This window comes from Anoplolepis gracilipes, chromosome 9 (genome assembly GCF_047496725.1).
Source record: "Anoplolepis gracilipes chromosome 9, ASM4749672v1, whole genome shotgun sequence".
In the NCBI taxonomy this organism is placed as follows: Eukaryota; Metazoa; Arthropoda; class Insecta; order Hymenoptera; family Formicidae; genus Anoplolepis; species Anoplolepis gracilipes.
The window spans coordinates 13,480,281-13,507,740 of record NC_132978.1 but is presented as its reverse complement, the minus strand read 5'-3'; the positions used below and the strand labels follow the sequence as shown (position 1 = coordinate 13,507,740).

General features: G+C 34.0%; 1 protein-coding gene across 3 annotated transcripts in view; it reads left to right on the top strand.

The window, feature by feature from the left end:
- Positions 1–27,460, top strand: part of Ph4alphaefb (prolyl 4-hydroxylase subunit alpha-1) — a 167,675-nt gene that overhangs the window by 118,158 nt on the left and 22,057 nt on the right. The gene's annotated exons all lie outside the window — the stretch shown is intronic.

The window sequence follows — 27,460 nt, the reverse complement described above, 5'->3', positions numbered from 1 at the left end:
TCTTCAATATTTGAAACGCTGCGGGGCTAAAGGAAACTTTCCCGTTTGTAGTGGATACGACAGATCTATGCACAGCTCACTTACACAGTATCGCGATTCCTCGTTGAGAGGTATCGGCGTGGTATAATGCAATTTTGGATCGAATATAACCGCGAATCGAAAGCAAAATAAATACGACCACCTGAAAAATATAAGATGTATGAAAAAGTAATATAAAAATCCAACTATATTGGCTCGTGAAAAACTAGCCCATTTACGAGGACCGTACGAGCTAACTGGCAACGCGTATTGTCTTTACGATACTGCTATAATAGGTATTATGGCATGACGCGAACTTCCTTAGTGCGGCTGTAACGCGGTAAGTTTTAGAACTGCCCCGCAGTTTACTTGAAGAGCATAACCGCTATTGTTACCTATTTTATACAATTTACAATGCACGATGCGTATAATAGAGGATACACATACATACATACATACATACATACATACATACATACATACATATATGTATATGTATACACGCGGATTATTGTACGTCTTACTTGGTAAAATACCTAAAATATCTAAAATATCTAAAATACCTATAAATACTATATTATAACTAACAATACGCGTCTTTAAATTGAATTCTTAAGCGCATTGTTATTCTTCGTTTGTTGTATTATCTTTAATCTCCTCCTTTTGCGTGGCTATTGAGAATTTCTCTTGGACAACGAGGTTCTCGTGAATGTTAATCTGAGGGTCACGTGTCCCTTGGGTGTCGTTCCGAGGAGTGCATATAAACTGCGGCCCTTGCTTGATAACCTTTGACTTTGACAGGATTCCTCGTTGTGCTGCCGGATAGAGAGATGCGACCATCTGATTTTTTCTTCTTTCAAACGAAAACTTGTTCAAGATAATTCATTATGTTGCGCAAACATTAGGATCAACTAGAGTCATCATTTGCCAATCGTTTTTTTCCTCTTATTTAAATATATGTATATATGTATTTTCTACAATAAGATTTATCATTATGAATTAGTGAAATCGATAAAATGAAGATAATTAATGAAAAGTTGACGAATGCTTTTGGGTGTAAGTTTCTATTGGAAAATAAAGACATTTGCTTTTTCAATCTATGATATTAACTTTTATTCATTACTTATGTATACCATAAAAAAAAACATCAAGCTCAGTTTAATCGATTCTTTTGTTTTAAGAATTAAAATTAGAGTCTTAAATTTTGAATTGTGGTTAATAGATATTGTTGAACAGATTCAAAGAGATGGAAGCATTCTTTTGAATTGTTATGCACAATTATAACGCGCATATTGTGATGCATCACCTACGCTATTGTTATGCAATATTCCTAATTATGCGCTTTCATGTACTCCATGTGTAATATTAACAATGAGAACGGTCCATGTGATATCGCCCGGCAAACCCGCGGCAAATTATGTTATCTCGCATTTTCAGGAAGCTCGCAGAAAAGCGGAAATAACGGTCTTAAGCTCCTTTTCTATGGACACCCTATATGCTCTAGACTAGACGAGGTTAAATGCGATTAACCGCCTTTATATTTGTGGTTAGCGAGCAGAAGGGTCTCTCTCTCTCTCTCTCTCTCTCTCTCTCTCTCTCTCACATACACACTCGAAAGATATGAGAGAGGATGTGTCTAAAGTTATAAAGTTATTCAAAATTTATCGTGCGCAATAACTATACTACTTTCGACATTGAAAGACATTGGAATTATTTTTTAATTTATCTAACATTTAAACTCATTTCTAAACATATACATAGCGGATGTTCCTTTCAATTCAACAATCGAACAAAATTATAATTTATATGATTCTTTCAGATTACAGCATAACTCTATATAAGTATGTGTTTGTTAAATCACACTATCGGCTTGTTTCGTGAATATCGGCTTGCATAAAAGTGACATTAAATTTGATTGAAGAAGAAAAAAGAATGAATTGTGAGATGTTTGCTTTTGAAATAGATAATTTCATAAGTTGCGTAGCGTGCGATATTTAAAATTAACATATTATCAACTGAAATACAAATCTTGATTTTTACAATCAATATTGTTAAAAAATATAATTAAAGAGATAAATAGAGAGAAAAAGAGAGAGAAAAAGAGAGAGAAAGGGAGAATCAATATAGTTGAAGAAATTTCTAAAATTTTTTTAGACACAAAAGAATTGCTACGTTAATTTAATTTAATAATAAATAAATAAATATATAAGTGAAAAATATTTTAAAACGAGTTTTTTTTTTTTGCGGCTATAATAAATATTTTGAATGAATGAATTTCTTTGAGACTTACACAATATAAATAACTACTATACACACGCATACTAGTTACTGAATTCTTGTTGTTGCGCACGCTAAATTAGCAATTTAATTAGCGCTTATAACTAACATTACAACACATAAATAATTCCTAGTATACATCAATGTGATGACGATATAAAAGTTTTGTCACGAGCCGCTAATAATTAGGAAGTTGTGCCGCTGGCAAGACAACGTGGCCACAAATCGAATGAGAGTTCTCTCGGAGGTGGGTTTTAGTCTCACTGTCTTCCGTGTGGCGCATCTCTCTTCCTCTCTCTCTCTCTCTCTCTCTCTCCCACCTTCTCTTCTTCGCTGTTAATTCCATTAACATAACCGCGAGAGATCGAGCTCGGCTCGCGTAACTCTGGAGTTTACACCAAAATTTCTCCGTCCCCTTGGTTTTCTGCCTGTGACGTGTGACGTCGCGACGCCTGTCTGCCTGCTGCCTGCCTGCCTGCTTGCTTTCCTTGGCATGGCTCTGTCTTTCCACAAGATTGGAATCCCAGGACTGACTGACTGACTGACTGGCTGGCTGGCTGGCTGGCTGGCTGGCTGGCTGGCGGGGGCTGACTTGACACAAGAAACGAAACAACACAGGAATGCGTTGCGCAGAGAAAGAACGAGAGAGAGAGAGAGAGAGAGAGAGAGAGAGAGAGAGAGAAAGAGAAATAGGAAAAGATTAAGGATGTAGCACGGCACGTGAAAAACTCACCGCACGATTGTCACCAACGTGACGTGACGGCGTTTGTTGTTTGCCGTTAGATAAGGGATGAAATACGACGTTGCAAAAGAAAATATCAATACGTGACTGAAAATCTATATTGTGAAATCTCGATTGAATTTTACGATAAATAAATTATTGTTATTCGCAAATTATATACCATACATACATAATTATACAGTTATTGGAAATTTATTTTTGTACGTGTCAAATATTTTAAATGATACTAAACTTATAAAATATATATATTTCGCGTTGATGGAAAATACATAGTTTATTAAATATACTTGAAAACCAATGTATATGCAACTCATACACATTTAAATGATGATTACATTTTTCATTGATTAGCTAAAATTTGAAGATTTCACACACAATGTAAAAACAATTTAATTTTAGCAACATCAATATTATATTTTTCACTACAAATAATTTGCGCAGCACATACATTATTTTCGTAGAAGTGAGTTTTGAACCCTGTCCAATCTCGTTAATAAATAACGAATCGAATATTTGCGCTCTCTTGAATCTTTGTATTTTGGTGTGAAATCAATGCATTTCTTCCTTTGGATATACAACGGGAATAAGAATTACGGGGGAATAAGAAGGAAGGAAAGAAGAAGAAAAGGGAATAAAAAGAAGAATAGTAGCGCAAAGTTGGAGGGAAACAGAGTATACCATACGTATATCGCGAGTGGGGGTGGGCAGGGAAGGTACTCGCAATTTCGCGGGTCGATACACAAGCAAGTGGGAGATACTAATCTCAGCGCTCGTGTAACTTTTTCACCCTCTCCCTCTTTCCCACTCTTCTCCCCGAGAAAACATGAAGCAAGGCGAATGATCCCGCTTGATTATCGCGCGCGAAGGCGCGAAAGCGCGAAGGCTTTCGTTTCGTGACAACACGGATTGTGGATGAATTAAGCATACATGACTGTAAATACAATTTAATTTACATGGAAATACTCGTCAACAAGAGATCGTAAATGAAGAGAGAGAGAGAGAAATTCTTGAGCTAATATATTTTATAGATCTACTGGAAAGTAATCGAGAACTATCAGATGATTTTGACGAGACGATTATTGATTGTAAAACTACAAAATAATGTCGTCTTGCTCTTACATCGTAAAAATGATGCTTGCTTACATTTAGAACGATCAGTTTATATACCTATAAAAATTTCTTATAACTTATCCACTATTACGCGGACAGTTTTTGATATTTACCGCGGTTTGAGTAATTTCCTTCTTTGTCGAGGATCTAATTCCAACGCAGCTTTTGCATCTCGTTCTTCTATTTACGCAAATTTAATTTACAGACAAGGAAAGATAATGTTTATTTTATTTCTTAATAATAAACGACAAACTGTTTTAGTGGTCGTGAGAAACTTCTCGAATTTGAAGAATCTTGCATTTATAATCGATCAACTATAAATTTATTTACGATATTTTACATATAATATATATATATATATATATATATATAAAACAATATAATTTCTTTTATATAATATCCATCAATATTTTTATAGTTTTATCATTTTGTTTTTAAATATAAATGGTATATTTTTCATGTAAAATGCGCTCTCTCTCTCTCTCTCTCTCTCTCTCTCTCTCTCTCTCTCTCTCTCGAGCGATATAAATCTTAATTATAAATGCTACATTTCTCTTGTAAAATATTACCTTTAGCGATATAAATCTTAATCAATAGTTGAAGAATAAATGTATGAAAGTAAATTCTTTCTCACTAAAAGCTAAAAAGAACAAATTGCTTAAAATATTTTTTATTGGCATTTTTTGATGCATCTATCTTGCATTTTCCTGCCTTGCTTTCTTTTGTATATCAATCTTTAATCTTGCCTGTAGCCACGTCGGATGATAGGAACGGATTTACGAAGAAAAAGATTTCTGCTGCGAGCGAGCAACGGAAATATACTTCCACGATGCCGCCTGAAACAAATCGTTTATTTGGCCACGTGAAAATATTGCCGTGCCCCTTTTCCGGGGCAAATTGCGAGTTTCCGGTCGCTCGTTAAGACAGTATCGATTTTCCTTCGACCAGTCCGATAACCCTTAACTCTTGTCATATGGCACGGAGAGAGTGCAATCAGTTTCACCGCGACTGTTGAAGGTAGGACCCAAAACGTAGAAATAATATATCACAAGTAAATCATTAACTGTAGCAGAGTATTTTCTGAGAAATAATCGATTTTCAATATATGTAATTCTCTTATGCAGCAAATTAAAGCAGATTTGTATTATGCATTCATTATGTAATCAACCGTTGCGCAATTAATTTACCGTTAATTGCGAATGTGCTCCATAATCCTGGAATTATCTTGTCAAAGAAAATTATGGAAACTAATAATCACTTAGAGTGAAATAATCCAACTGTATAAAGCAATTTTCCTAATTATTAGTACATTGAATATATTATATTAATTATAATCAGAGTGTGGCATGTCATTTAAAATAAAATTAAATGAATAAATCATTAAAATATTATATGGATATTGCTATTACATTTTTTTTTTTTTTTTTACGTTTTGTAAGGAAAAAATGTTTTAAATATTGTAAAAACAAGACTAACGTTTCATTTTTCGGAGCAAGAATATCTTTTCTGCATATTCTCCATGCCTCTTTTACCATGCTGTTTGTTGTCATTTTCACAAAAGCTTTAATCTCTTTAACGGAACACGACACAAAGTAACGTCGCCTTTCAAATTAATATTATTTCCCTAAAACTCTCTTAACTCTTATCCTCTCTCAACTGGGATTATTATAGTACTTAGACGTCCCGACATATTTTTTTATACACGTTATATTACGTACTTGGTTTTCATATGCACAAGACGTTCCATAAACGTACATTAGCTTGATTGCATAAAAATATAGATGTCACTTGTACAAGCAAATGCATATTTTAAGATGGTGCGCATAATACATGTTAAGTCTCTCACACACACACACACACACACACACACACACACACACACACACACACACACACACACACACACACACACACACACAAAAAATATATATATATATATATATATATATATATATATATAGAGAGAGAGAGAGAATTAAAGAGAAAAAGTTAATATATAAGGAAAATTTGCTTAATGGAAACCGGTCTCTTAAATCGTGCTTCATTTCTTACTTGTAATTTAATATAATAAGTGATTTAATGGTAAAAATGTGAGGTAAATTAGCAATAAGAAATACAGACAAATTACCACCAGATTACAGATTGTTTTATGCGTTTTTACAAACAAAAATAAAAAAATCGGACATGATTTTTTTTATGTAATTTTTGAAACAATTTATACATAGAGTTGATATAATAATTTGAATTTTAAATAATACGATTTTAGCAACTTTCTCCTGAGAGTATATATATTAATTTATAATTCTTCGAAATTGATAATATACAATCAAAAATTTGAAAAAAATTTGCATATTTATAAGAAAGATTTTTTTTGTTTTTATAACAAAAAGTTATATTGTTTTCTCGACAATTTTTTTTTAAATATTTTTAAACGTTATTATACTTTATAAAAATCTTTCCGAAACAATCCAATCATTCGTTTCAACTGTATCAATAATTATGCGTAGACTAATTTATTCAATAAAGTCTTCATGATTTTTCTACATATTCCCTATACATATTTAGCATTGATCATGGACACGTATATATACTTTTTAATTAGTAATATAATTATTAGGAATAAAACTATTCTCACATATGTAGATAATAGTCGAGATAAACTTTTGGTATAGTAAACGCAATGGACGCAGAATGCCGGTCGACAGCGGATCGTATATATCGGTTTTGTGTCAGTTCCAGCATGTCGACACATAGGACTTTTGGTCTACGATATGTCGCAAAACGATAAATTTTTTCGTTTATACAACTGTGCTCAACCGTTACAACCGTTCTTTTCAACTTTGGTGTAAAACTGCGCGTGGGGGGGGGGGGGGGGAACTTGAGTTTATATAATTTTCATCAAAGTTTTGTTAATTAATTCTGGTTATATTTTTATTCCTTTCATGATCAATTTTCACTTTTTAAAATTTCCGGTATAATCGTATATGCAAAACTGTTTTTCTAATTATTACATAATCATTACTTGAAATTATTATTTTTTTTCCTTGCTTGAGATTGTGCCAAGCATACAAATATATATATATATATATATATATATATATATATATATATATATATATATATATATATAATAAATATATTGGAGAATGCACAATCTTTCTTCTCTTTTTGCGGTAGTTTTATGAATTTCCGATATTCTTCCTCAAGATGAATTCATCGAATAGTATGCAAAAAATTCTTACAAATGAAAAAATGATTTTAATATTACAAAGTTATTAGGTTTGTTAAAATAATCACGCAGGTTACAAAATTGCACATCTTCCGAAATCCTTTTTGCAAATTGACGCTGCGCTTTACAAACGCGCGACGGCGATAATATAACCAGCCGTGCGTTTCATGCGTTTATTCGACATGCTGCAATCTCCGTAAATTAGAATCCGCCGACGAGCCGCGCGAATTTTATGGCGCAAATACGCGGGGTGTCGGGTGTCGGGGGCTACTAACGTTTATCCACGGATAAAGCACGAACGGCGCGTCGGCGATTCGCGCGAATCGCGCGAGTCGGCCGCCCTCGGTTGCATTTATACGTTGCATAAAAGCACGCGGACTGTATATTTTTCATTATCTTGCTAAGAAGGAGTTCTCGCTCTTTTACCCCTCCCGCTACCCCTTCTTTTTTTCTTGACTTTTCTTTGAGTTATTGCAGCAGGCTCCGCGCGCAATATATTCACGTTAACGGACATTAAAATCCACAAACAAAGTGAATTGCAAGAGATGGGCAAGTTAATTCCATTCCCTGACAATGACTGGTCCAAACTTGTTTATCCTAGCGAGAATGGCTATTTCCTTCGCGTGTCAAAGTTGCAGCGCAAAGATGGAAGAGAGAAAAAACTAGAATATTGGATCCTTCTGATCCATGTGTCGCATGTATTGCGCAACTTACTATTTACATATTTACATTAAAAAAAAAAAAAACTTTGTAGAACTTTTGAACTAGTTTACTTGTAAAATATTCAAGATTGAAATATTTTAAAAAGAGTTGAAATTTTCTTTCTTGGAAATTTTTCTTATTAATTATAATCTTAAAAAATGTATACGAAAGGTAGAGAGAGAGAGAGAGAGAGAGAGAGAGAGAGAAAAACAGACTGGGGAATTTACAACTGAATGTGAAAAATGGAGTTATTAAAACGAGTTATTAAAATGATTTTTTTTTTTAAATATATATGTATATATATGATATGCTATTCTAGCAAAACTTTTATTAAGATTTTCGCATGATACGTTGGCTTGACAACATATGCGTGGTGCATTTTATAATGCTATGCGCTATCGAACTAAACTGGTCTCGTTGATGGAAAAGTTATTTACTTACTTTAAACGTAAATCGCAAGGATGAAACTTTCTTGCTTCTGACGTTGTCATTCAAAGAAGTATTTCCAGAGAATTTGTTATTTAAAAACACGTCTTATTCTAAACAGCATCTCACCGCGTATATCGGATGGCGAAAGAAATAGGAAATAGAAAAGAGAAAACAAGCTAACATGCTATAATGCTATTTGCATATTTTAACTTTTCTAATTCTACGTATTTCAAAATATGCACGTTAAGTGAATGCTCGTATCCAACGATTTAACATAACACTCCTAATAAAATCTGCAAGAGCCACAACGAGAACCAGAAATGTCTTTATTGCAAAATGTGTATCCCGTGATATTGCGTCGTCTTCGCGTAGGGAAAAAAAAAAAAAAAAAAAAAAAAAGGGAAGGCCATTCTTGTACATCCGTCGAATATCGTCGCGGAAGAAAGTCTTACGTTTTGCATAAGCAGTCTTGTCAAAAAAGGCGCGAATTCTCGCCACGTATCTACAGCAACATCATTGTGTACATATTGTGAGCGGCTCGCGTGATATTTTTCTCACATTCTTCCCTTTTTTTTTCCCCTTCCTCTCTCCACGGCCTTCTCGCTCATCTTATTGTTAGCCGCGAGAGACGCGTTCTTCCTCCAACATTCGTCACACGTCGCGTCGCCGAACGACTGCAAGCTTTTGAAGAATGCATTTGCACGGTATGTCAAAGCTGTAGACGAGAGAAAGGTAAAGGAGAAGGTAAAAAAGGACGGAAACGAAGACGATCGGAAGCTGTCCGTCGAGGTTATCGAGTAGACATCGCGGCGTCGATGCCAAGCGTGATATTCTTAAATTTTATACACACACACACACATCACGATTATATAATATAGTCTGTCCATATCTCATTGTCAGTCTACGACATCTGTGAAAAACACATTTGACGTATAAACGCAAATGCGTTCAATTTTAGAAATCGATAGCAGATTTATTCGAGAGAATATTACTTTGATATTTTTATTATAGAACAGAAACTTTTCTATAATTTCTCTCATTTATAAATCTATAAATATATATATAATTGACAGGCGATAAAATAAAATAACTCCAAATAAAGTAAGAGATTTATCTCTGAAAATGTCAGAGCGATATTTTGTATCGAGGGTTATTTTTACACAGAAAAAAAAATAAATGTCAAATCAAAACTTATATACTCATATGAACGCGTTCACTGTTTCATATATACGCAATAATTTATAATCTTTTTAAAAGAAATTTTAAAAATCTTAAATTTCAACAATATTATAATCTTATTTCAATACTACAATTGTCGTTTCAGGAATAAAATAATGATTTTAACTCTAAGCAAATTATAATCTTCGATTTGAACATGTGTTATTTTCTATCCAACATTTTTTCCTCTCCATTCAAGAAAATTATTCTTAAATAACAAGAATATATTTTTCTTGGCTGAACTGTATAAAACGTCTTGATCCAAGCAAATTTTCTTTGTTTAACGCAATATAATCACATTTCAAGATTTACATTTTGAAACTAAAGATATTGTCAAAGTAAGAATATTCTTTTTTTCTCTATATATATATATCAGGTATGTAAAAGAAATTAAAAATGATTTGAAAAAAAAAAAAAAAAAAAAAGAATAAGTAAGAAGAGAGAGAAACAGGGTGCACGAGTAGTGACAGAACGCGGACGTTAAAGTTAACGGTGCATTTGAATGCACGAAGTAGAGAGAGAGAGAGAGAGAGAGAAAGATTACGCAAAAAAAAAGGACATAAACAGTCGTAGCGATGAATAATACATTTCTCCGGTAGCCGACGATACATTATGCCAAATTCTCGCCTTCCCACCGCCGCGTTGCGACGACAATGGTAATGTCGCTTTAAAGACCGACAGAAATCATGCCGAGTTTTAAATGGCGCGCGAATTAAGTGGAGGAGGAACGATGCGACGACGAATAAAAGATCCTCGATGCAACACGCAGCATTGGAGATTGTAACAGACAGATTCTGGAATCTCGTTATAAGCTTTGATGAAATTCGACGCGGCAAAGTATTCTTCGTTCGACAAATAATATTCAAATAATATTCAAATAGTATTTTATCGTGAAATAATCTTCCCAGTAGTTTAAAATAGCGGAAACCAAATTGAGATAAGTATCGTTTCTATACTTCGATCTCGTCATATTAATAGTTTTTTAATTATGTGCAAATTACGAGAGACCATGTACATAAAGGATGAAATAAGTTTACTTTTTATTGGCGATCTTGTAATTTCATTACACGCCCGTATAAAAATCGATTTTGCACAGCAGAGCAAAAACGTTCTCGACCTCACGATAAATAAAACGTGGACGCGCAAATATTTCTGTTCCGTGCCAAAAGTCTATATATATATATATATTTCAGAATTTATTTGCGAATATTAAAACGAATGTGAATTTCACTTATTTGCACACGAAATCGTTCGAAATTTTAACACCCATTTTATCAGATTTTTTTGCACCTTAACTAAAAAGAAAATAGTTTAATTACGTTAAAAAAATATCAGAATTTAAATAGAAGTTATTGGAATTTTTTATATAATAAAAATCTTTTCAATTTTATGATTCTAAATTAACTTGACTATTATAAGAAAAAGTCTTTTTTGCTTTTCATTAATTTTGACTCCCCCCCGATTGCTGCCAATCGTAGATTATTGAATTTCGATATCAAATATCAAATGCACGCACATAAATCTCTATATATCAAAATTCAATTCAATACAAGTGGTCCTCTCAATAAAATTAAATCAAATGTTTCTGAAAAACTCTTTATATATATATATATATATATATATATATATATATATATATATAGACGTTAAACGTTCACATTGATATAGATATTTCTAAAATATATAATATATCTAAATGTCACGTCACAATATATATATATATATATATATATATATATATATATATATATAGAAAAGTATAACTCGACATGAGATAAATTTGAAGAGCAAATATACATGTATGTAGGTATAGCACAAATGTATAAATTTCTAGTTATTTCTATTTCTAGTTATTTTAATAACGTAATCTCCGAGAGTAGTGACGACACACACGGAGATTGTCGTGGTGTGTACAATACGCATTTGTACGATAAATTGCACGTGTTAATTCTGTTTATCTAAGCTGCTTTGAGAGAAAGAGAGAGAAAGAGGAGGCGAGAGACTTGGACGCGGCGGTACGTGCTGGCAATAATTCTCGCGTTTTTTCGCACGTGCTTCTCCCTCACGTGCATTTCCATATCGTCGAACGCGCTTTTATCATTCCGCGTCGCCTGCGTTGGTCGGGCGTCAGGCGACAGGTAAAGGCGCGAAAAACTTGTGGAAATAAGAGGGAGGTACGAGGCGGGCTCGTAAACCGGAAACGAACGCTTCCTCACAGACGATTACGAGCGTTACGGTGGAGATGTATGCACGGTACGTTCCCTCCCCCGGAGTCCGCGTTTAAAGCTTTTCGCGCCGACGGTGACGCGACGGTACGATATTTTCCCTCATCTCGCTCCAATATTTTTTTTTCTTTTTTTCCTCTCTCGCTTCTTTGCTTTTGGGCCGTTTGTGCTTTTCTAATCTTTTCCGTCTTGCCTCTTTCCTCTCGCTTTCTTTTTCTCTTACATTCGATTTTAATTTGACTCTCCGACTTGTCATTAACGTCCGACGTGTTCGCGACCCTCCTCTGCGAAAGTAATTACAGACGAAATACCGGAGGAAATTCGATACGTGCAATCGGCGATGCAATCCTGTACTCGACAAATCTTTCACAGAATCGGCTAAAGTATAATAAAATCGTTTTTCCTCTCTCTCTCTCTCTCTCTCTCTCTCCCCCTCTCTCTTTTAAATGGAGTACTAAACCAATTTTTTATGGTATATTTTATTTTTCAAATGTCTTTGTGTTGAAATATATGCGTACGATATATTGTTTTTTCAACTTCTCAATTAATCGGATTCTTGGCAATCTTTATAGGATACTTTATAGACTATGCGTTCGATACTCAAATTCCCGGAGGAAAAAGTGGTAAAATAATATGGCGGTAAATGATAAGCGAATAGAATGCACGTATAAAAGTAGTTTGGAAATTTAATAAGCCACGTCGGAAAGAGGCATTCCAAAGCAAGTATCAGAATTTCTTAGAGTTTAATGCCCCGCGAGCGAAATATCTAAGAAAAAGTAACTTCAATATCGGACCATCGCGTTCTTCTTAGTTGTTCCGGCGCTGCTTATTTAACCGAACTCGCGAGAGCTTACGAAGGCATGATAGAATGTCCAAAAATAATCCTCCGTATAGAGCTCAGCTTGTGGTGAACTCGAGTAAGCTACTTTTCTCCCGCGACCAACAGTCGTCGCAGCCGATGCTTTCTTTTAGCTTCTCAAAAGCCATACGCTTCAATTTTTCACGCACAAAACGTGTCTTACGTCTCTCGATAGTAGGGGAAAGTGGATATCAAAGAGCCAGTTTCAGAGAAAGACCGAGAAAATTATTAAGAAAACAATAAAATACAATACATACTTGCTAGTCTAATTTGTTGTTTATTTATTTATTTGTTTGTGTAAAACAATAAACAAAAGTACAAGACTCGACTATTTTAGTAGCCATTTCTTAATTAAAAAAAACAAAAGTTATATGTAAATTCGGCTCTTTCATAACATGATGACGTTGAAAGACCCCCCGAGCCCTTGTAATCAGAACTTTGTTTATAATAAATGCAAGTAAAATATGTCATCTTTTTTCCAAAATAAAGGACAAAGAGTCGTAGCTTAAAATTATCAAACAATATTTATAAACATAACAAGAGTAAAATAAACGCAAATTTTTCATATAAATTTTACATAAACCCAAGTAACTTTTACTTAAACGTAAATCAGACTTTTTAAGGAACTTTGAAAGTTCTAATTATAAAAAGAAATTATTTTAAAAAATATCTTGGAAACAATTTTGACAAAAATAATTAAATACTCCTTTAATTCCACATGACTCATATTCCTATCCGGAACAAAGTTTACACTCTTGTACCATTCTTGCTTACTCTTTCTATAGCTTTTATCGCACACTATACAATCGTCATTTTCTTCTTTTTTTTTTTTTTTTTTTTTTTTTATCTGCTTTTCTTGAGCCTCTTCTCTTTATTTGTGACAATATTTTATTATCCAAATCTGAAGAAGTTGAATCATCATGTAATGAGATATTCAAACTACTTTCACTACTCTAACATTATTCGTTTTAGATTTTCTATTAAAAAGTTTTATAGATTTTTTAGTTGCCATTTTCTTAACGTTCTTCCAACTCTTTCTTTACACCCGGCTCTTTCAAAACATTTCCTCTTAGAAATTTTAACCTCACCAGACACTATAAAACGAAAGCATTGCCTGCAAAATATTTACATTATTAGAAGGCCGAATAAATCCATAAAACCATAATATAATTTTTATAAAGTTACTTCATTACAGGAGAATATTAAAAAACATAGAAATAAAATCCAAACGCTTACTTTTCAACGACAAAATCCTCAATACGATGCACCGGCGGTGCACCATTTGTGTACGAAGAAATTTCAAATTTCTGTGGATAAGAGCCATTTAGTGTTGCTATATAAAACCTAAAACATTTTTGAAATGCGTTCAGAAACTTTCAAAAAAATAAAAAAAAATTCTCTTTCAAAACATGGCTTTTTCATGCCCACTTTCCTCTATTCTTGAAATATTTATAAATTTGTAAATGTTTAAAATTAATTTGACAGATAATATTTGTAATATATAATATTAATATGATTATTGTGATTTTAGTATTTTATATGAAAAATAATAAACGAAAAGACTATACATTGAAACTGTCTTTTTATATATACATATATGTAATGTAATGTAATCTTGCTCAATAATAATTTACAGTGACAGTTTACTGAAAGCCACTTGATTTTTAACGTCGGTTGGCATCGGGACAGATAACAGGGACGAGAATCCCTCTATATTTTATCCTGTATTTGGCGCACGTGTTGACTTGTTCTTGGCTGAGGAAGAAGGCGCATAGCTGTTGGTCGCAATGATATGCATCTTCTGCATGTCGTCGTTCCACGTTTGTAGAAATGATAATTGCGGCGCGTGCCACGCATCGGTGATTTCTCGTTGCGCTACAAATCGTGAGATTAGCATTTCGCTGCCATATCCTCAGGATATGGCGTTTCCGATTTTCGTGCCGACACGGTAATCATCATTCTGCTGACGATGATGATGACAATGACGATGACGATGACGATGACGATGACGATGACGATGACGATGACAACGACAGCATATGCAATTTCAGCACAGGAATCCGAAATCGGCGTGTTGCAATCAACGCAACGGTATGGTCTGCTGTTGTACGATGCTTTTGAATAAGTTTGCGTATAGAGTAAACTAGGGTATGATGGCCATAGGTTGTAATTTTTTCAATAATCGCTATATAGTGCGCTTTTTTAGTCATTATCAAAGATAATTGATATTTACAGTAGTTATGTCCATACATTTTATATCATATTTTTACTTTTTACTACCTGCAATTTTTCATTTGTCCACTAAAAACTGTTGTAACGTCGAATAAATTACAGTTAAGCTATCGTAATCGACGGATTGGACATATTATAAAGATATGTAAATTGTTATATGATCTATAATTTTTATTTTTGTTTTCACTATTTTTTTTATAAATATTATGGTCATTTTTTCCTTAAAAGTTGGCTAAAATGGCCAATGCTTATGTTGTATAATATAAAATGTCAATTAAATATTTTCTTTTCAATTTCGATAATATTACGTAATTTAAGCTTCAGCGAAGATAATATGCCAAGCGCTATTAAAAAAAAAAATAACGAAAATAAAAAGTATGTTTTTTGCATTTTAAAAAAACTATGGCCATCTTAGCCGAGTTTACTCTACATCGTACACGATGGATAATTTCGATCTGTGACGATAAACGCGCGTGGAAAAAATTCGTAGAGCGTATTGTTTTCCCGCGCGCTCTAATTAACAAGGCCGTTAATCAGATGACGGGTTTAGATTGTGCGATACACTTTGCGATATACTTTAATCGAAGCCGCGGATCAATAATTTTATTAGTAAAATTGCGTTTTGAGTAGGAACGCGCATCTCTCTCGCTTTATGTGTTTATGGATAGAAAGAAAAGAAAAAATTCTTCACGATAAGCGTGACAGCGATGCGGCCGCATATATAATAAAATGTCGGGAAAAACGCATAATATCGTTCACTAACAGCGTCATTTTTATTCCCGAGAGTTCAGAGGTCGTGAAATATAAGCATTTCGCGAATTGAATTTGCATAACGCGCACGTATACATCCACCCCGCTAGCCAATTGAAAAAATGCAAAGAGCGCCGAAAAGTGGATGTTAATTAATGTTGGACATCCGGGAATAAAAAGAAGGGAGGAAAAATGTCAACGAAGAGACGAGCATTTTCTCGGTTTCACATTTATATTAAAAGTTTTGCACGTTAAATCAAGGCCGCGCGCGCGCGGCTTTATTCCCGTGATAAAACGTATATAATATAGAGACAGCTTGGCCTTTCCGCAATGCACTACATTACGTGGCACGCATAATACGAGAGCGCAGAGACAAATGGACGACAGCGAAGCATAATGGTACAAAGGAAGGACATAATAAACCATCAGGCGGAGAGAAGTGCGCGTTTACAAACAAAGCCGGCGGATGGAAACTCACACGCGTCGGATCATCCACTTATTATTTATTATTTATTACGCTCAATGTCGTTTCCACTGGCATTAGCTAAACAATAACAAACTGTTGATTTAAGAATATATCCTCGGTCCATCCTCTTCCTTCGCCGTATTCATATTTCGCTATGCCTATATAATAGCCAAAGAAAAAGGATGTCTGAAATGTCTGATTATATATCGAGTAAAAAAGCGTAATTTGCATCGTGTATCTCGAAGGCAGCGCGATGTGTTAAATGCATGTTAGTTAAATGCATTAATGAATGCATTTAATGAACCATTCCGGCATCCCCCGGATCGACGCCAGAACTTGAAACTCTCTCTCTCTCTCTCTCTCTCTCTCTCTCTCTTTCTCTCTCTCACGCGCGCGCGCTTTGTTTGTTCATTTATTTGCTTATTTATTTAAAGGCATATGAGCACACACAGCGGTGCAGGGTGGCGTAGTGTGGCGTGGCGTAACGTGGTGGTGCCCGGCGCCCGGCGCCCGGCTCCCGACGCCGGCGTGCTACGAATTACGAGCGGCGCGCGGCGCGGTTTTCGGTGCCTCGGAGAGCACAGGTGCAACCGCGGGGAGAGAACGGGGGGGGGGCGGGGAGGAGGAAGGGGGAATATGTGCAGCTCTCTCCCGTACTGTAATCTAAAATTCATTTTCCGAATGAATCCGGAATGAAGTCGATGCATCGAGCATTTCCGCCGGGCGGAAGTCTGTTACGCGGTCCGCGAAATTTCGGGTGGCTATGGATTACATAACGGGGTAAGGGAAGGGAAGGGGAGGAATGGGGGGGTACGTAGTACTACGCACATTGCGTTCCGCCTTGCAGGATTTACGCGCCGTTTCAAATCTCACGGATTATGGCAATGCGATTTTAACACAGTTCTCTCCCTCTCTCTCTCTCTCTCTCTCTTTGCATGTATATATATATATTGTACTGCGTGTATTAATATTATTTTTAATTACATGTACTTTACAATTTTCTATACACGTATTACGTATGTACGTATTATACATTTAATGTTTTACACATGTCATAATAGTATATATGTTTAATTGTTGATATCGCACACCCTGAAATGTTTGACAACAGAATGCTTTTTAGTCATCTCTGTCTAAGCGTGTATATATGGCTGTTATTATTATCATACATTTTGTAATTATGTAATTACGTAACAGTGATATCTTATGACATTTATATACAGAAATCAAAAATTGAAAATTGAAACGGAAAGGTATATTTATATTATAAGCTACTTCTTCTACTATATACGATATTGTATTTTTTAAAAAAATTATTAATATAAAATAATAATTTACTTTTAAATTAAAATTGTATTTGAAATATTTAGTTTGTATCTTACGCCAAATTAATGAAAAATAAATATCTCAAATATATATTTCTCGCTACGTAGAGACTTCAAGTAAGTGATTAAATATAAATGATTTTTCTCTCGTTCATTATTAATTAGATAATAAAATAAAATATTGAAATATTATTTTCGTAAATTAATCATGTATTCAATCCACTTATTTCTCTCTTATTTCGTCTTTTAGAGATAGCCATTTTTTATTCACGTCTTATTATAAAATATATTAAAAATAATATACAAAACTATTTCTATAAATGAATAATGTTTATGTTTGAAATATTTGTGCTTGCTCGCGCTTACATGTAATCGATGGTAAATCTTTTATCCGGGCTACCAGGCTAGGTTTTTTTTTACGTCATGTAATTGAAAAGAGAGAGTCGCTACAAGAAAAATGACATACGTATTCAGCGCACATCCCCTTTAATTTAAAGAGTGCAGGTGGACATAAGAGCGGTGGTAACAGAGTCGACGGAACAAAAGCATACAACAAAACACTGTAAAAACGGATGAAATCAATTACTTTTATGGAAGTACGTTGAAGTACGCTACCTACCACGTTCTCTTTCATTTTAAGAACGAGAAGAGTAACACGCAGTATGACAAAAAGAAAACTCGATCGCAGAACACAACGACGGCCAATTATTTCCACGTTTTTCCTTTTACACGTTGTAAACTGTTATTTCCTTTCGAATTGAATTTTTATTATGTGCGCCCACGTGGCCAACAGAGATGTAATTAACGCTTCTTCAATAATGCTGAGTCATAAATAATGAACATTATTATGCAATTCTTATCTATCTTATAAAAGATTGAGGACCGGATACAGCGGATTTTAACGAGAGGGAGTAAACTCCAGTCGTGAACTCTGCTTGTCGGAAAGTTATGAACTTCTTGTCACACCGCTAAGGGAGTGAGCAACTTGCAGAAAATTAAATAGAATCAAAATTAGAACTCGCCGTGTTATAACGATCCGAATCGGAGGATAACTTTAGTTCGCATTTTAACTGTGACATTTTGACATTTCCATTATACAAATTTTGCTCGGAAACCAATTTTGAAGTGTCCGCAGACTTGTCGCTTTGCTGGGAGAAGCAGATAAAGTGGTTAAGGATAATTATAAACTCTTCTCATTTCATCTGCATTTTGCGTAACAAATGATAATACATATATATTTCAAGCTAGCAAGTTCTTTCTTTCGAAAACGTAGAATTTCCACAATTAAAAACGCTTTCTAAAAATATGCCTCGTGCTTGGAATTATTGTTTTTTTTTTTTTTTTTTTTTTTTTTTGGTTGCTGCGCGATATGTTCAGATTAGATTGGATAAAGGACAATGTATCGGTCTCTTTATCATACACCTTCCAACATTTATGTGGAACAGCAAAGGAAAAGAAAAACGTGTGAAATATGTGTGTTGGAAGATCTCGTCGGTGGAGATGCGAAACGCGCGAGAGAAACGACACGCATACTGTGCGGTGGGCGATAAAAATCCGAGAACGAGAACCCTGCCGCGAAATAAAATAGGGAACGTTGCCAGGCATTCGATAAGCCCATCCCTGGTGGACGTTCCACATTTCGCCGCGGGTTGGACAGGTTCATGGATGTCGATAGGGACGAGAAAAAAGGAAAAGGCCGATTTGGAAACTGATCTGAAACGTTTTTCCCGACCCCGACTGTGCACACAGGTCTCGGCTCTCGGCTCTCGGCTCTCGGCTCTCGGCTCTCGGCTCTCGGCTCTTCCTTGCCTCGAGAAGCAGACGTTGAAAGCCTGTGAGATAGACGAAAAACACACATGTACACACACATGTACACACAACATGAAAAACCGCACTCTGCCGACTATTGTCTTACTTCTTTTCTATCTATTCTTTTTTCATTATCCGCCTTTCATTCGTTATTTCAATCATTTTATTTTTCTTGCCGTATCTACCAAGAAGAGTTGTACACAACGTGTATGTAAAAATTAAATCCTTTGTATATGTCGTATAATTTTATGTATATTATAATGAGAAAGAGAAAAATGATTGCGAAGAAGAAGTCATCGTCTATTAGTATTTATACACTAGCCCGTGTAAATAGCCAGTTTACAGTTTGCATTACAATTAAGATTTGCCATAAAATATATGACGAGGGCTTTTGGTGATGGTAATGTTAATATGAAACGATTGAATTATGAAGATGAAAAAAAGTATTTTTTATCCCCAAACACAGCGTATAATGACAGAAATAAAATAAATATTTTTACAATGGATTAAAAAAAAAGATTGCGACTTTTGACGTTTTACATTTAGGAAATGGCAAAGTGTAGAATAGGTAGGTAACTTGACATGTCTGCCAAGTTCTTGGCGAAACCATTCGACGTCTCGTCGTGATACCCGCCGCACTTGCCTACTTATCGGCAAAATCAACCTCTCTCCTGTCATGAACTTGCTAACGAAATACTCTCGGATACCTATGTCGGTAGCCTATATATATATATATATATATATATATATATATATATATATATATATATATATATATATATATATATATATATATATATATATATATATATATATATATACATGCGCAGGCATATATATACAGGGTGGGCCAAATAACCTGTGACAGGCTATCTTCTTCGAAACTATTGGAGATATGGATTTGAATTTTTTTTACATTAAATGGCACATGGGAGATGATTACTTGACGCGTAGGAAAATTTTTTAGGTGGAGGCGCTTCAAAGATTTCAAGGTCAATCTCGTTTTCTTAAATCAGACATATTATATATTATTGCCTATTCTTGTAGCTTACCTCAAGAGCTTTTCAAAACCATTATGATAAAGTATTTTTCGAATTATGAGACTTGAAAGTCACAGTATTTTGAATCAAAATACATAATATCTCGTAAAATATTCATTTCTCGATAATCTTACCTTAATACTTTTTTTAATAGAATAATAAAAGAAATCAATTTGTGTAAAGAAAACACATAGTTGTCTGAAATAAAAAATACGTAACTGTTCGTTGCAAATTCATATTTTTTATTTAAGACAACTGTGTGTTTTCTTTACACAAATTGATTTCTTTTATTATTCTATTAAAAAAAGTATTAAGGTAAGATTATCGAGAAATAAATATTTTACGAGATATTATGTATTTTGATTCAAAATACTGTGACTTTCAAGTCTCATAATTCGAAAAATACTTAATGAAAAATACTTTATCATAATGGTTTTGAAAAGCTCTTGAGGTAAGCTACAAGAATAGGCAATAATATATAATGTCTGATTTAAGAAAACGAGATTGACCTTGAAATCTTTGAAGCGCCTCCACCTAAAAAATTTTCCTACGCGTCAAGTAATCAACCCCCATGTGCCATATTTTAATGTAAAAAAAATTCAAGTCCATATCTCCAATAGTTTCGGAAAAAAATAGCCTGTCACAGGTTATTTGGCCCACCCTGTATATACACACACACACACACACACACACACACACACACACACACACACACACACGTACACACTATCGTTTTCCGAGAGAAGTTTAATTACCGAGAGGATATTCATCCCCTCTTCCCCGTATCAAGTTCACCAAGTTCACCTCTCATTTCACGAGCGTGGCATTTGTAAGTGACCGCGCAAAGCATAAAGGCGCGATGGTTCCAAGTTTCGAAATTTCACATTACATTACCTCGGTTCAAAAATTGGATGGGGAAATCGAGCCGATTTTTAATTTCATCAAAAGTTTGCGCATTTTTAAGAATGTTCATTGGCTAAATTAAATAAGCGGAAAAAGGACAACAAAAAATTTCATTTTGAAAAAGAATTATGTATAAAACTTTACTTTATTATTTTATTTAAATTAACGAGACATCTAATATTTGATCAATAGATTTCAAATGATAATAATATATCTTGCATTGTTATACCTTTTAATCTATTGTAAATATAATATAAAAGGACAATCTATCGCGCGGAGTGTTTCACACTCATTTACCCAATCTGGCTGTGTCTGGTTAGAGTAGGTTCAATGAGGTATAGAATCGATGAACTTAGTCGAGGAGAATTTCTCGTCAAAATTCCGAACCGTGAGAATCTTGACGGGATCGGAATAATAAGAGACCTTCGGTATTAAATTAATTTGAATTGGAGCAAAATGATGTATACAGTACACGATGGAAGAAATTTAGATTGACATAACTTTATTGGATACAATTTTGCTCGTAAACAATTATTTCACAGCGAATTTTTGTATGAAACTGATGTTTTATTTTGTGAAAAACTCATTAATTGTTAAGAGTAAACAGTTTTAGAATTCTTGATAAATTAAACAAATAGTTTTAACCACAAAATAAAAAAAAAATCGCTCGAAACTGAGACGCCAAATTCACTCATCTATGTTTTACTTTATCCGTCGACGATTTTTTTTTTTTTTTTTTTTTTTTTAGCATTTTTTGTTACATTTTGAGAATTTTACAATACTTGTACAAAAAGTTTTACGCATAAAAATTATTAATTATATGAATTAAACAAATTAAATTGCCAAATTAAACGCTGGTCATAATATTTCCATCAATTTTAAATAAAATTTCGTGTTATTTCATTAATTATTTTTAATCTCTAGCAAGAATTTTATGCGTAAAAATGATTAGAATATATTTATTAAATGAATTAAATGTAGATCGCCCGAGTCAAACGTCTAACAATAAGTGCAAGAGGTGAGACGCGCTAGTCGTATTTCAATACTACTAGTACTATCGACTTTAATGAGATTTCGTATACAATCAATTTTAATTTCTAGCGAGAGTTTTATACAATATATAATATTTTATGCATCAATATTATTAGAATATTTATTAAATAAATTAAAGAACTCCGGATATATAATATCTGAATATGTAACACGAAATCTCATTTAAAGTCGATAGTACTATTAAAATACAATTAGCTCTCACTTCGGTATACGTTTGGCGTCTTGCGGACAATGTAATCCGTTTAATTAAATATTCTAATAATCTTTACGCATGAAACTTTTTGTACAACTATTGTAGAACCCTTAAGCGCTTAAAATTTAGTAAGAAGTGTTTGTAAGAAAAAAAAAAATCGTCGATAGACCAAGCGAGACGCAGGGTAAACTTGTTGTTTTAGTTTGTTTCAAGGTTTTTTCTTGTTTTTCTTTTTTGTTTTATTTAATAATCAGAACTATTTGTTCAATCTATCGAAAACTTTAGAAATATTCAAGCTAAAGACGTTAAAAGTAAAAGAAGTTTTAACAATTAATGAATTTCCACAAAGTGAGACGTCAGTTTCACACACGCTCTTTCTTGCTATGCTCTGTTATACAATAATATTCGTGCGTAACTTTTTAAATATCTCATCTTAAATGTATACTTTGCGAAACATTTTTCAAATTATATGTAGCAATATATCGCTGAATGATTTTTGTATGCTTGCGTATTAAAGGGGAAAAAAAACTTTGAAGGGTTAATAACGGATTGTAAAATCAGTCAAGTATCGATTCGAAAGAACGGTTGATCGCCTTCGATAATGACGATTGGAAAGTTTCGTATGTTATAAACGCGGATCGATACTAACGAGAAGCAATTTCCATTGAAATAATTCGAGGAAAGAGAAAACGTTTGGAGCGCCATTGGAGCGCGAGACAAAGAAAAAAGAAAAAAGAAAAAAAGAAAAAAAAAAAAGATAAAAGAGAATTGATCGTACGTAGAGGCGCGAGCGAGCCGACTCTTGAAGAAAAAAAAAGAAACGAGCGGATGAAGTCGCAAGGTCGCGCCTCGGGTATATAAAACTAGTTCGAACGAGCGGAATCGGATGATATCCTGGACTGGGGTAGACAAAGGCGGACGGAGAAAAATAGAGGGACAGCACAAGTGAGATGGCGCGATCATCCATCCGGAATTAAATTGGCCGCGGGCGAGATGCTCGCGAAGCCGTGAAATTACCATTTTGAAGCTGCAACGCGCTTTCAAAGCCGCGTCTCTTTTTGCTCGCGCGAGCTGTCGCACCCGCGATCTTATTAGCGACATTCACGGCCATCTCTCGCCAAAGGCGAATAATACGTACGTCGTGGTCAAAACGCGCGCGCTACGTCAAAACTGGACGGATTAGTTGTGTCAAAATTAATAAATGTATATAATGCATTTCGAGATTCATGAATTTCACACCGCGCAAAACTATTTTTATCAAAATAAACATTTTAATTCTATCGGGCAAATCTTTACCTCAACTCACAAACTAGTTATTAATGTTATACTTGAAGAAGCTAAAAGTCTTTTACGTTATAAGATCCATGAATTTTAAAATGTTATTACATGTATTAACTTTTGACGCTGATTTGTTTAGTTTTTTCTTAAACACCTCATCTACTCTAGCAATATGAAAAATGATTGATGATTTTTAAGAGTTTGTTTTTTTTTTTTTTTTTTTTTTAACTGATGGAATTGATTTCGACATTTTGCTAATGTTGGTGGTGGTTTTTACTAATGTTTTTATAATCAGTTTTATATCCGTATTTTTAAATCTTGAATATTTTTTGTTCAAAACGAACATCTGTGCGTAGTATGTTAAAAAATGCACGATGATTCAACATGATGTGTGACACGCTTTGTTCCTCGTGTAATTATCTGAAGTGAAAACTAGGTTTATTTTCATTCCATAAGATATTTAAGAATTAGTATACTGCGCCTCTAATTTCATTTAAAAAATTAAAAATAACAAAGCAATGTTATTTTAAAATTAATGGATATTTCAATTTATTAAAATTTTTTATTTCTTAAAAATCAGAAAAATATTAAATATTAATTTTTTAAATTCCATACAAATTTTAATTAGGTTTAATATCTCAAAAATATTTTGCGGAATAAAAGTTTTCAGATAATTATCTGTGCGAGAAGCAGCATGTCACACGTGTCGTATTTGAACACGCTATACGCGCGCAGAGGCTCGTATTGAACGAAAAAAAAAAAATTAAATGTGCAAGATTTAAAAATATTTCCGTACTGTTTAAACATCGCTAAAATATACGTAAAATGCCAAAAGGACCAATTTTTAATATTTTTCAAAAAAAAATCTTAAAAATCACCAACTTTTAAACTGCGCCCTTAAAAAATCAAACTGAAAAGATGAGAGAGATGTGAAAATATTTATATTTTCCTTTACGAGTACGTGTCTCCTCGGGATCACTCGCTGATTTCGATATCGAAACAGACGACATCGATATCGATATCGATATTGAGACGAATAACGCGCGACAGCGCACGCACACAATAAATGGAGAATTGAACAAAGAGAGACGCTAACAAATTGTATCGATCGCGCGGGAGGACCCTGAGTCGGTTAATTGCTAATTAACGCGGAATCCTCGCGGACTATAGGATGCGGAAAGCAAAGTGGAAGTAATCTTTTTGAATTCCTTCTGTTGGAAAAATTCGGACGGGCTCACCGTAATCTCGCCGAAGGATCGGCATTAATTAAGCGCTTCCCCGAAAGAAAAAGCTCTCTCGTGGAACGAGTTACCGCGAGTTACCGGGCTTAAGTTCTAAAGGGAGCAACGGAGGAATGAGAAAAAAGAGATTATCCAGAGCATACAAGAGAGAAAAAAAAAAAAGAGCCAAACACCACTTATGTTACGTCGTCTTCCATATACGCTTTTTACTCGGTGTAAAGCGAACAAAACGCTCATAGACGTTTTCGAGGAAAACGATGCTCTTGCGGTCATTTTCTATATAAATTGGTTCTGTTCACTTTCGTCTAGTGATTGAGAAACTTTGATTTGATTGAGTAAGTACTCGAATCTAATGAGTACTATAATCTTTTACGAGACAGATATAATCAATCATATAATGCTATAATAAAGACATTTACTTTTTTTTTTTTTTTTTTTTTTTTTTTTTTTTACTATTAGTAGTAGTTTATCTATAACGCGTAACATAAGTGATATAGAATTGAAATGAACGTTGCGCAATACAATGTGAATGAGGGTTACAAGTTATAACATTTAAGAAAAAAAGTTTGAGTTTCTAAATATAATTTTAAAATGATTCCCATATATCAATGATGAATTTCTAAGACATATTTTAAAATTAATATTTTCTCTTTCAATGTTTATATTAATTTAAAAAAAATAATTTTTTCAACATTTTTTTTCATTAACGTTCTTTGTTGATTTTCAAATTTTTAATAAAATGATAAACGATATCGAAATGAAACTCGGGTTTCTTAAGTACACTTTAATCCGTTGCTGTGAGGAGCGTTATTTCAAGGTTCTGACGTAAAGCGCAAGATAAGACGAAAAGAATGAAGAAAAAGAGCGAACCAAGTAACTGAAAGCGTTAATAGAACGTAAAAAGAGGGATCGCGTGCGGCGAAAATCTGTAAGGGAAGTTTGTACCAAGTCTGTACCAAGATGGAAAAGTCTTTGAGTCACCGAGTATATATAACAACGCGTGTCTTTTATCGCATGTGCGGCCAACCACGCGGTCACGTTGAATTTACCTCAAAGGTGGTTTCAAGCTCGACTATCGGGATAAAAGAATGAGATAGCAGGGACAAGTCAATTTACGGTACGCATAATTAAAACCGTTAGAGCGAAAGAGAGAAAGAACAGACGAAAAAAGAAACAGCAATCATTATTTTTTCGCTAACACATCTCCACCTCTCCACCTCTTTATTTTTCTCTCTCGCCTGTTTGTTCGCAGTAAAAATTATCATCTATCGCAAAAGTTGTGCATTTTCTTGGTCGTTTAAAGCCGAATTAAAGCAGATTAAACAAATCAAGATAAACCGTTAAAAAGTAACAAATATCAACAAACGAACATTAAATGGCATGAATGTCTTAAGTAATTTTTTTTTATAATGAAATTTTCTACAAAAAAATTACTTATATAAAATTATTAATTAAAAAACTTATTTCACCGATATTTACGGATATTTGTTCGTGATTCTTGTTCCCTTTGTTTGGACTCGATTAAACGCAGCGCTCTCGCAATGTGGACAATATTTTCAGGACTTTTATTTAGCGATTAATTATAACCGTCGGTGTTTGTGGTGGTGATTAAAATTTATTAATTTATCGTTACAGTTATAAGTATAGTTATTATACATATACATATGTATTATTAATTGTGAATTTATTTTATACAACTTCTACTTGATTCGAGAGAAATTATTCATATAAGCTTTATGTGATGATAAATTATTTAACTAAATTAATATTTAATATTATTTGCGCGGTTTTACGAGAAAATATTTGAAGTATTAACGTAATCGCGATAATACCAGAACAATTATAGAGAAATTGCTATTCGCATTACAATACTATTATTACTGTAGAGAGCATTATTTTTTACATAACATTTTTTCAATTTTATGAAGAACGACATGATACGCTGGAGAGAGCGATTCAGATGTGATGCCCAAGTCGGAATCATTTATTACCCCGCATAATAGGATAAACCATCATCGTGAGCTTATCCTATTATTCCGTAGTACTGTATCATTTACGAATGTTTCTGGAGTACCTCTACTCCCAGTAACAATCCTCCCTTAAACCTCTAAGCGCGTAATCTCTTGGTGCTATGGACGAGCATCGAATATCGTAACGTCGAGTTATTCGAGTATTGACACACCTCGCACTCTCGATCCTCTCGTCCTCTCGTTCTCTCGTCCCGAGAACGGTTCTCGAGAGCGCGGTCGCAAAGGGAGGGGGGGGGGGGAGGGAGACAGGAGGGCGAAGGAGGGCGAAGGAGGGTTGGCCGTGGCGGCTTAAGTGGATGCTTGGCGGAAAAGGTGGGAAAAGTTTACGCCG